The sequence below is a fragment of the Schistocerca americana genome, chromosome 9, assembly GCF_021461395.2.
Source record: "Schistocerca americana isolate TAMUIC-IGC-003095 chromosome 9, iqSchAmer2.1, whole genome shotgun sequence".
NCBI lineage: Eukaryota > Metazoa > Arthropoda > Insecta > Orthoptera > Acrididae > Schistocerca > Schistocerca americana.
This window is the reverse complement of record NC_060127.1, coordinates 93205429-93215506: the sequence shown is the minus strand read 5'-3', so window position 1 is coordinate 93215506 and position 10078 is coordinate 93205429.

Here is a 10078-nt window from a genome sequence, read left to right as displayed (position 1 = left end):
ATTTCGGAGGAAGTGTTGCAACCGCACGTGAAAGGGCGTAATCGCCGCTCGTGGTAGCAGGCGTTCATTGCGAGTCGACAGCAGCCATTAATACGACCGCCGCTCAGCTGACGGCCCAGAACGACCCGCGACCTGTTTGGAGAGCACTTAGCCGTTGCTACACACCCTGCCACGACCCGGCGGAACGCGCCCGCCCTGTTACCACGCGTCTGCAGGCGGCGCGGCTGCCAGGACGGCTGGATCGGATTCCAGTAATCTGGTTCAGAGCCGGAGTGTGCGGTCAGCGCCCGTCTACTCTGGACTGGACTGGACTGGGGTCACTGGTGACCAGCAGAGGGGCGGGGCTGTGCGGGCTCTTGAACGACGGGGCAGTCACGCTGGTCGCTAGAGTAGGCGCTGCTCCGGTTTGGCGGGATAGCGAGTGGCTATTGAGCGCTGTGGGAAATGTTACGAAATTGGTCATCTGAATTTACCGATACCGAAATTAGGCTACGTCGTGCGATGTTGGTTTGCGGCGTGTGACGTCTTACACAAGCATACAGAAGATACACAATACTGGTCATTAAAATTGCTACACCAAGAAGAAATGCAGGTGATAAAGGGGTATTCATTGGACAAATATATTATACTAGAACTGACATGTGATCACATTTTCACGCAATTTGGGTGCATATATCCTGCGAAATCTGTACCCAGAACAACCACCTCTGGCCGTAATAACGGCCCTGATACCCCTGGGCATTGAGTCAAACAGAGCTTGGATTGCGTGTACAGGTACAGCTGCCCATGCAGTTTCAACACGACAGCACAGTTCATCAAGAGTAGTGACTGGCGTATTGTGACGAGCCAGTTGCTCGGCCACCATAGACCAGACGTTTTCAATTGGTGAGAGATCTGGAGAATGTGCTGCCCACGGCAGCAGTCGAACATTTTCTGTATTCAGAAAGGCCCGTACAGGACTTGCTACACGCGGTCGTGCATTGTCATGCTGAAATGTAGGGTTTCGTAGGGATCGAATGAAGGGTAGAGCCACGGGTCGTAACACATGTGAAATGTAACGTCCACTGTTCAAAGTGCCGTCAATGTGAACAAGAGGTGACCGAGACGTGTAACCAATGGCACCCCATACCATCACGCCGGGTGATACGCCAGTATGGCGATGACGAATACTCGCTTCCAATATGCGTTCACCGCGATGTCGCCAAACACGGTTGCGACCATCATGGTGCTGTAAAGAGAACCTCGATTCATCCATTCGTGCACCCAGGTTCGTCGCTGAGTACACCATCGCAAGCGCTCCTGTCTGTGATGCAGCGTCAGGGGTAACCGCAGACATGGTCTCCGAGCTGACAGTCCACGCTGATGCAAACGTTGTCGAACTGTTCGTGCAGATGGGTGTTGTCTTGCAAACGTCTCCATCTGTTGGCTCAGGCATCGGGACGTGGTTACACGATCCGTTACAGCCATGCGGATAAGATGCTTGTCATTTCTACTTCTAGTGATACGAGGCCGTTGGGATCCAGCAAGGTGTTCCGTGTTACCCATCGATACCATATTCTACTAACATTCATTGAATCTCGACCAACGCGAGCAGCAATGTCGCGATACGATGAACCGCAATCGCGATAGGCTACAATCTGACCTCTATTAAAGACGGAAACGTGATGGTGCGCATTTCTCCTCCTTACACGAGGCATCACAACAACGTTTCACCAGGTAACGCCGGTTAACAGCTGTTTGTGTATGAGAAACCGGTCGGAAACTTTCCTCATGTCAGCACGTTGTAGGTTTCGCCACCGGCGGTAACCTTGGGTGAATGCTCTGAAAACCTAATCATTTGCGTATCACAGCATCTTCTTCCCGTCGGTTAAATTTCGCGTCTGTAGCACGTCATGTTCGTGGTGTGGCAATTTTAATGGCCAGTAGTGTACTTTTCTGAGTGATCTGTAGCGAAGAAAGAGCTCTATGTTACTTCGAATGGTGACATTTAAGCTGTTAGTTGTGGCAGCGGTTTCGAAGTATTCAGTTAGTCCCGTACGACCTAGTATGGCTGTATATGATACTGTCCACTTCATCTGCAATTCATAATCTGCTAATCACTGGTAAGTGCATGACGTCCAAGATGCTAGTCCGTGGGGATTGCTGTAACGTCGGCGATGCGAAACACAAATCATACTTTTGTCAGATGACACTCTGAAAATCATGGATCAAGGGAGTGAGGTATATGCAGTATTTATTGACATCATAAAATAATTTTACTCAGTATCACGCAAAATTCCGTATTTCTGGATATCTGGAAAGCGTTTGTCGCAATACCACACTGCAGCTTGTTAACAAAGGTTTTCAGACACATGAATGGCTCGAAGACTTTAAGCGACAGAAACTATTAAGTTGTGTTGATCGGCCTGTCTTTATCAGAGAAAGTAATCGTAACGAATGCCCCAGGGAAATGTAGTAAGACCGCTCTTTTTCACTACACATGGCGTCACAGGAGGAGTGGTCAAGACTCGTTGATATGAAAGGAACGATCATTCGAAACAAAACATGTTAGTAAACACGAACTTCACGATGCACACCTTCAGATCTATGACCACTTGTTCATCTTCGGTACTGTGAAACGAATTCCCCTCCTGCATGATCTTTGCTGTCCATATTTTGGGTGATAGTAGGTTGTATGGAACAAAACAAGAAAGAAATCGGATAGTAAACATGGGCTCTCAAGTCCATACCTTAAAAGCTACAAGCACTTGTCCATCTTCGCCACTGTGAAACATGTCCCTCCTTTTGAACATGTGTTCATAATTCTTATGGTACGCATTGTAGATGCCATATTTACTAGACAATTTTTTCTTGTTTTGGTCCATACTACCTTCTCCCAAAATACGGAAACATAATCCTAAATATTGAATACTCCCTATGCTGCACCCTGTGTACCTAAATGGATAGGGTGAGCAATAATCCACTCCTGTTTGTTGATGGCAACCGTACGGTAAAGAGTCAACTTCATGTAACTGTAGGAGGATACAGGGTGACTTGGAAAGAATTTATAGATGGTATAACGAATGGCTCGAATGACAGTTTGCTAGAAATACGGGAAAATGTATGTTACTGAATAATAGTAGGAGATAATATCCTGTAGTATTCTAGTATATTATGAATGGCGAGCAGATCGACAAAGTCTGTTCGATTAGGTATATAGGGATAACGCTCTAAAGTGACATTAAGTGGAACCAGCACGTAACATAAGGATTATAGGTTTCAGTTTGTTGAGTGAATTTCAGGGAAGTACAATTAACGGAACGAAATAATACAGTGTATACTATGGCTATATCTGAGTCAATTCATAAAAGCATCTTGGGAGTAAGCCTTCAGAGAGATACGAAATATGTTGAAATAAGTAAACCAAGTGGCAGAATTCGAATCTTTCGCAGGATACAGGGAAAATGCAGTAGTCTAAAGGGATTAATGGGAAGATACAAAACATTCCCTTGACCCACTGTAGATTACTTCGGAAGTATGTGGGACCCATACCAAATAGGATCAACAGGGGAAATTGAAATGGGATATTGTGTAAATGTATTACTCACGTTAGTCAGGGCATTGAAGTTGTTCTTTCATCTCTGGTTCTGTTTGATCTTCAGCTGGGCTACTGCAGACGACAGTCAAACATAACAGACGGAGACTCATATACAGGTAGTATACATCCCATTACTTCCTATCACTACACACGATATACCGAGCGAGGTGGCGCAGTGGTTAGACACTGGACTCGCATTCGGAAGGACGACGGTTCAATCCCGCGTCCGGCCATCCTGATTTAGGTTTTCCGTGATTTCCCTAAATCACTCCAGGCAAATGCCGGGATGGTTCCTCTGAAAGGGCACGGCCGACTTCCTTCCCTAATCCGATGAGACCGATGACCACGCTGTCTGGTCTCCTTCCCCAAACCAACCAACCAACCAACTACACACGATATTTTTGCATTACTCGATAAGCCGTATCTTTTATTACGCTCTCTTATATTTATGTTAGTATTTATTCCTTTACTTGTTGCTATTCATTGTCCAACCTGTTTGGAATAATTAAATATCTTGAACATGACAAGTTAGTTACACTATTTCATTAATAGAATTACGATAGTTCGGAATTTCGTATTGACATGTTCCCAGTTTGTTTAAATGACCATTTTTAATCCAGAAAGATGACGAGTTAATCACAAAATTAACGGATAAAAAGTTGTAGGAAAACACTAAGTAATTTCGAGTGCGATTATTACTGACATTGTGAACAGTTACGTTAATAATAATCTCTAACGTGGTTGATAGGGTAGTTGGATGTACTAAAGCCCCCGTAAACGCACTGACCAAATAATTAAGCACTTTAGCCTCAACTTATATATTTTAATATCAATTGTAAATGGGTACCCAATATAAGAAATATCCCAGAATGTACTGACTTCGAGGGCAGGGGTAGAACCTCCGAGAAGCCACCTGCAAACCTCCCTGGAGCGGACCTAGGAGGAAACACCCACACGGTGGGCCACAAGCCGAGCGTCGAACCCCGGCGTGGACGGCCGAGAGAGCACCCGCGGTGTGAATGGCAGAGGAAGACACCGAGGGAGGGGGAGGGGGAATATGATATATACCTCCCGCCTGCTGTCCCTTGGCAATTTATTTAAAATCGGGCTTTGTTTTCTGGTGACCACGATGTCATATGTAAATTTATTTGAAGTTATTTATGCACTGTAATAATATGTAATGTAAATGTTAATTATATTTACGCACTGTAATAATACGTAATTACAATGTGAATAATACATTTTTTTAATTTCAGAGACTGTACCTACAATTGTGCAGTAAAGTATCAGTTGATTTCAGTCAATTTTCTCATGATTCTCTCAGTGTGCCACAGTTATGTATCAGGGTTTGTTAATGAAAAGCTATGATGTTGCAAGTACGGTAAATCACAAATTTTGAGGAAGAGTTATGGTTATGGGAAAGTCATTTATTAAGTGTTAAGAATGCAGTGTAAGTCAACGAGGTTCACCTCAGCACTATCTACAGTGAACAAATATAATGTGTTAAATAGGACACTTCCTACAGAGCAACTGAAGTATAAATTTTTCAAAGAAATGTTCCTTGCTCTAGAATTATATTTTCAACTGCGTAAGTTAAGCGGCTAGAATTCATATTGACTGATATTTGATTACAAATTCGAAACGGATCGTCAAATTCAGGCTGATATTATTGTATAAAAAACAGTTCAGGTGAGGAGGGCAAATAGAGGTTATTGGGGTATTTGTTTATGCTCTATCATTCTGTAACTGCTACCCGCCTAGAGTCTACTAAATGAAACGTATGCCCTAGAAATGTGGGTGCATGAGTGTACTTAAAATTTTATAGGCATCCGGCTGTGACAGCTTCCGTAACTGAAAGGATAGCCCCCCCCCCCCCCCCCCCCCTTTGATGCTCCTGTCTTTCTTTTGAATTTTCTGCAATGGAACTACTATTTTGGGGGGAAAATGAATGGGTAGTATGTTTTAGTAGAATAATTGACGAAGAACCAGTAGGCCAATATGAAAACACCTCAGCTAAGTCAATTAAATTCTTCTGGGTTTGAGGCCGCATTGTCTTCTGTAAAATTCCGACATTTCGGCGACTGTTGCAAAGCGCCTTCCTCAGGGTGTATTGGGCAGTTAGAAATATACCCTGAGGAAGGCGCCTTGCAACAATTGCCGAAACGTCGGAATTTTACAGAAGACAATGCGGCCTCAAAGCCAGAAGAATTTTATTGACTGAGACAAATGCTGCGGAAGCCTACGTTTACACACCTCAGCTAAATTTCTTCTCATGCTGTCTAGGGTGTGGTGGTTGATATCTGCTGCTGCTGATACGTCATGATGATCCTTCTGCTATGGAGTATCGAGTAAGTCTGACTGTTACTAAGACCAGAGAAGGAGTGGGGGTAAGAATTTTCTCAGCTGGTCGGGGAAAATACTTATTTTTTTATGACCAGTCATTAAAATTGAGTGAAATAATGGAAATACAAGTGAAATATCATCAGTTACACTAGATAACTGAGTAACAATTTAGAATTGCAACATGACATATTATTAATAAAAGTGATAACAAGATCACGTGCATAACTTATAGAGACCAATAAACCTTTGGTCTGAAGAGGAGGGAGGGGAGGGTGAGGAAAGGGAAATGGGGGGGGGGGGGGGGGATTTACCCTGTAGGTAAGTCACATAGTTGCCTTGGACCAGATAATGTTGACTTTGTGGGACATTGGACTTTGACCTTGCTGATAAGGCCCTTTGATCCAGAAGTCTCTTTGATCCGCTACTAGAAGCTGTTGAAACCAACCAATGAGGAACCTATTACTAATGCAATAATCTGGTTGCCGAAAGCTTACTGAACAATATACTGGTAGGGAGCTTACAAGCGTCATGGATATTCTCAAAAAGCTTAACTGGTAGGCGCTTGTGAATAAATATAGACTACTACGTGAAATTGTCGAGAAAGTTTCAAGAAAGAGCTTTCTGAAAGTAGTCTAGACATACATTACAATCGATTTTACGTATGACAACAATAGGGATAACGAAGACAAGGTTGAAGTAGTTAGAGCGTCTGCAGATACGACTGTGCAATAATTCCACCTACACACCATATGTGGATGAGGTGGGAAGAAGCGCTAATAACAGACATAATGGGCAGCACCCCCTGCCATGCACTTCACAGTGGTTTTCTATTGAAGTCGGTATCACAGTTGTCCGGGGACGAGTAACGCAAGAACAGCAGGCTAATAACTAGTTGCAGAATGTCGACAGATACTGATCGACTGTACGAGTGACAAGGGAGCCAAAGAAAGAATGCGTGCTATAGAACGCCTCGTTTCGGAATATATGCAACTGAATCTGCGGAGTTTTACCGTGCCTGGATATCATGAATAGACACAGTCCGCATAACTTAAAAAGCAAAATAGCGGTGTGAAATAGTTATTATGTATATCTGTCTAGACTGATGGAGCAACTGAATGGTTACAGCCATTTTATTTTATCAGCTGAATGAAACAACCCAATAAAACAACCCAATGAAACAACCGAGAGAAATAACTGAATTAATATAGTCTCTGTGACCACATCGGTCACATGAATTTTTTTTCATGAACTCTGCAGGTTTAAGTTGTTTCTCTCAGTGAGAGACAACAGGTTGACTAGTCTCTGACTGTTACGCCAGTTGTTTGATTGTTTTCACTCAGCCTTTGTGTAAGAGTTGTAACCTCCCCACAAAAAATTAAAAGACAATATTTAATAGAAATGGAGCCAAGCGTAACCTCCCTAGCAATTAAATTTAATGACAATAAAAGTGAGAATCGCAATCTGACTCAAAGTATAAGCTGTCACGAAAATAATGAGAGACAATTTAATGCTAATGAAACTTCAGTGATAATGATAACTCAATTAAACGGAAATATCGGTCTTTGGCCCTGTGCAAAAAATCATAATTAATTTCTTACCTCATTGAAACTGCATGTCAAATTTCTGCTCTTATTGTTGGCCACGGCTTGGAGGAACTGCATCGCAAGTAATATTTTTTTTTTTTTTTTTGAAATTTAACTGAAACTTTTCTTTAAAGGAAATGGAAGGAAATCGTTCGTTCAATTAAATAGTTCTTTTGTTAAAAATATTGCTTTTAAATCAAAATTATTATTGGGGCACTTGTTGAAAATTAATTACAATAAATAAACTTTACATTATCTGATGATTACCTTAATTAACAATATACCTCATTCAGCATCTTGACCAGAATGCCATGTGGACGCTCGCCGACTCCTCACACACACAACTGCACTCGACTGCTACTACCGACTACTGGACGCAACTGAACTGAGCTACTGCTATCGACAGACAGTACTGCACGACGACTACTAGCGTACTGCTCGTAACACTCGCGCGGTCAAGCGCGTACTAACCACGATAAAAGGCTCTCTGGTCAAAGATTTTAACGGGCCTCACCATCGCTGCTACGTTACATACGTGTTTGACAGTACTAGCACTTTAATAGTTGTTTCGACATTTCAGATATGCACGACCCATGTCTTGGGTTGCCAACTTGTCCAGAGACAGATAATGTATCTTATATCAAGAGACGATTAGTAAAAACTGTACTTCTAAAACTATAATACTTTACAAGTTCAAATATTTACTTGGTTCTATAAAAAGTTTTCGCACTCACGAAAGTTACTTTCAATAGCAATTTTTGGTTGGGTTTAAGAGTTTAATACTTGGGGCTAAACAGTAAATTTATACTTAAATAAATTACTTCTTTAAAACAAATTCACTGAAGAGTCGTCTGTCTCATCTCGCCGGATGCAAATCCATCATCAATAATCCTCTGTCGGCAAATACTACAATAACGTGAATGCAAAACAGGTATTTCAAAGTTATTTCCGTTGTAGTGAGACTTGCTTTTTAACATATACTGCCACGAATCAGATGTATTTTCTCACTAAACATATCTGTAGCAGATCTTCAACTTCCTTTGAATGGCTGACCGGCCCAGGTGAGTGTGAGGAAACCACCTGAAAATCACACAGAGATTGACCGGAACGATCAACAGAAAGATTGTAGACTGGTTTCATCTGAAAAGAAAGAATGAATAATTCATTCAATATGCAAAACTACAACAGGCTGTGTCTAACGTTTTCATTCTGTTGCTCTCACAGACTGAATTCATTCGAAAGGAGTGATTGAGTAATAATCCAACCGACATGTAAATCTACATTCGATTAAATCGATTGTTTTCATAAAGTTTCGCCCACAGACTGGTTTCATTCGAAGGAAAAGAATGATTATTAACATAGGCTATATAAGTCTATGTTAACTGAATCGTTGTTTTCATTCTGTTGCCTCCACAGGTGCACATTATTCAAACAATGATGCAGCTCTTGGTCTATTGGCTAGCGTTGCTGCCTCTGGATCACGAGGTCCCGGGTTCTATTCCCGGCCAGGTTGTGGATTTTCTCCGCCCAGGGAGTTGGTGTTTGCTTTGTCCTCATTATCTCACCATGATTCGTCAAAGTGGCGACATTGGACTGTGTACAGACAGGGAATTTGTATAGGTGCTCATAACCGAGCAGTTGGGCGCCCGAGAAACCAAACTTAGTGTCTTACTCAAAAGAATGAATGAGTAATTCAACAAAAATGTAAATCTGCAAACGAATGAGTCTATCGTTTTCCAACATCCGTCTGAATCAATTGCTTTCATTTGGTTCTTCCCATCACTACCTGTGGCTACGCCTCGTCACAGTGTACTTGATTTGTACAGCAAGTGCTTGGAGGAGAGGGAAAATTATCTCTTCATAACCAACGAGCATCACATAATAACATGTGTAACACTCGTTGTGAACAGTGACACTACATACATTAACGAGCGACGTTCCGCAGGAGTTGTGACACGACTGAATGTTAGACACAGAGTACCTCACTGGTCTTCGCTCCTTTTCGATTATTAGGACACTCTTCGCTACTTTCGTCTTTACCTGGCCCACACTAAAACTAACAAGGGGAGGCCGCCAATTGTGAAATTTAGATTCGATTCATACTGCGCATAATAAAAGCTCATGGCCAGAGGTGTAATGTGGCAAAGCATCAAGATGCACTTCTCAGCCGTTGTCGAGAAAATCGACAGTTAAAAGAAACCGTTGCGGTGAAATACTCTCTACGGTTACTAACGTTCCACAGCGTCGTGGCGCAGCGGTGAGCGCTCGGGTTCGTAATCCGAAGGTCGCCGGATCGAATCCCGCGGCATGCAACTTTTTTTTATTATTAGTTTTTACTATTAATGAATTGCTTATGCATGTTGGTGAAGGCGGATCGCTCTCCAATTGTACCGCCTCCATTTTTCCGTTTGTTTAACAGGGTGTACCAAAGCTCTCACGCCCGCATTGATTTTCGACGATGTTATAAGTTGCGCTAGGGACCGCATCTACCTTCTTTCGAAGTTAGCAGGCAACTACGCTGTTATGCGGCGGCTCGTTTCGGCCCATTCAACATCTGTCAATCAAGTGTAACGAG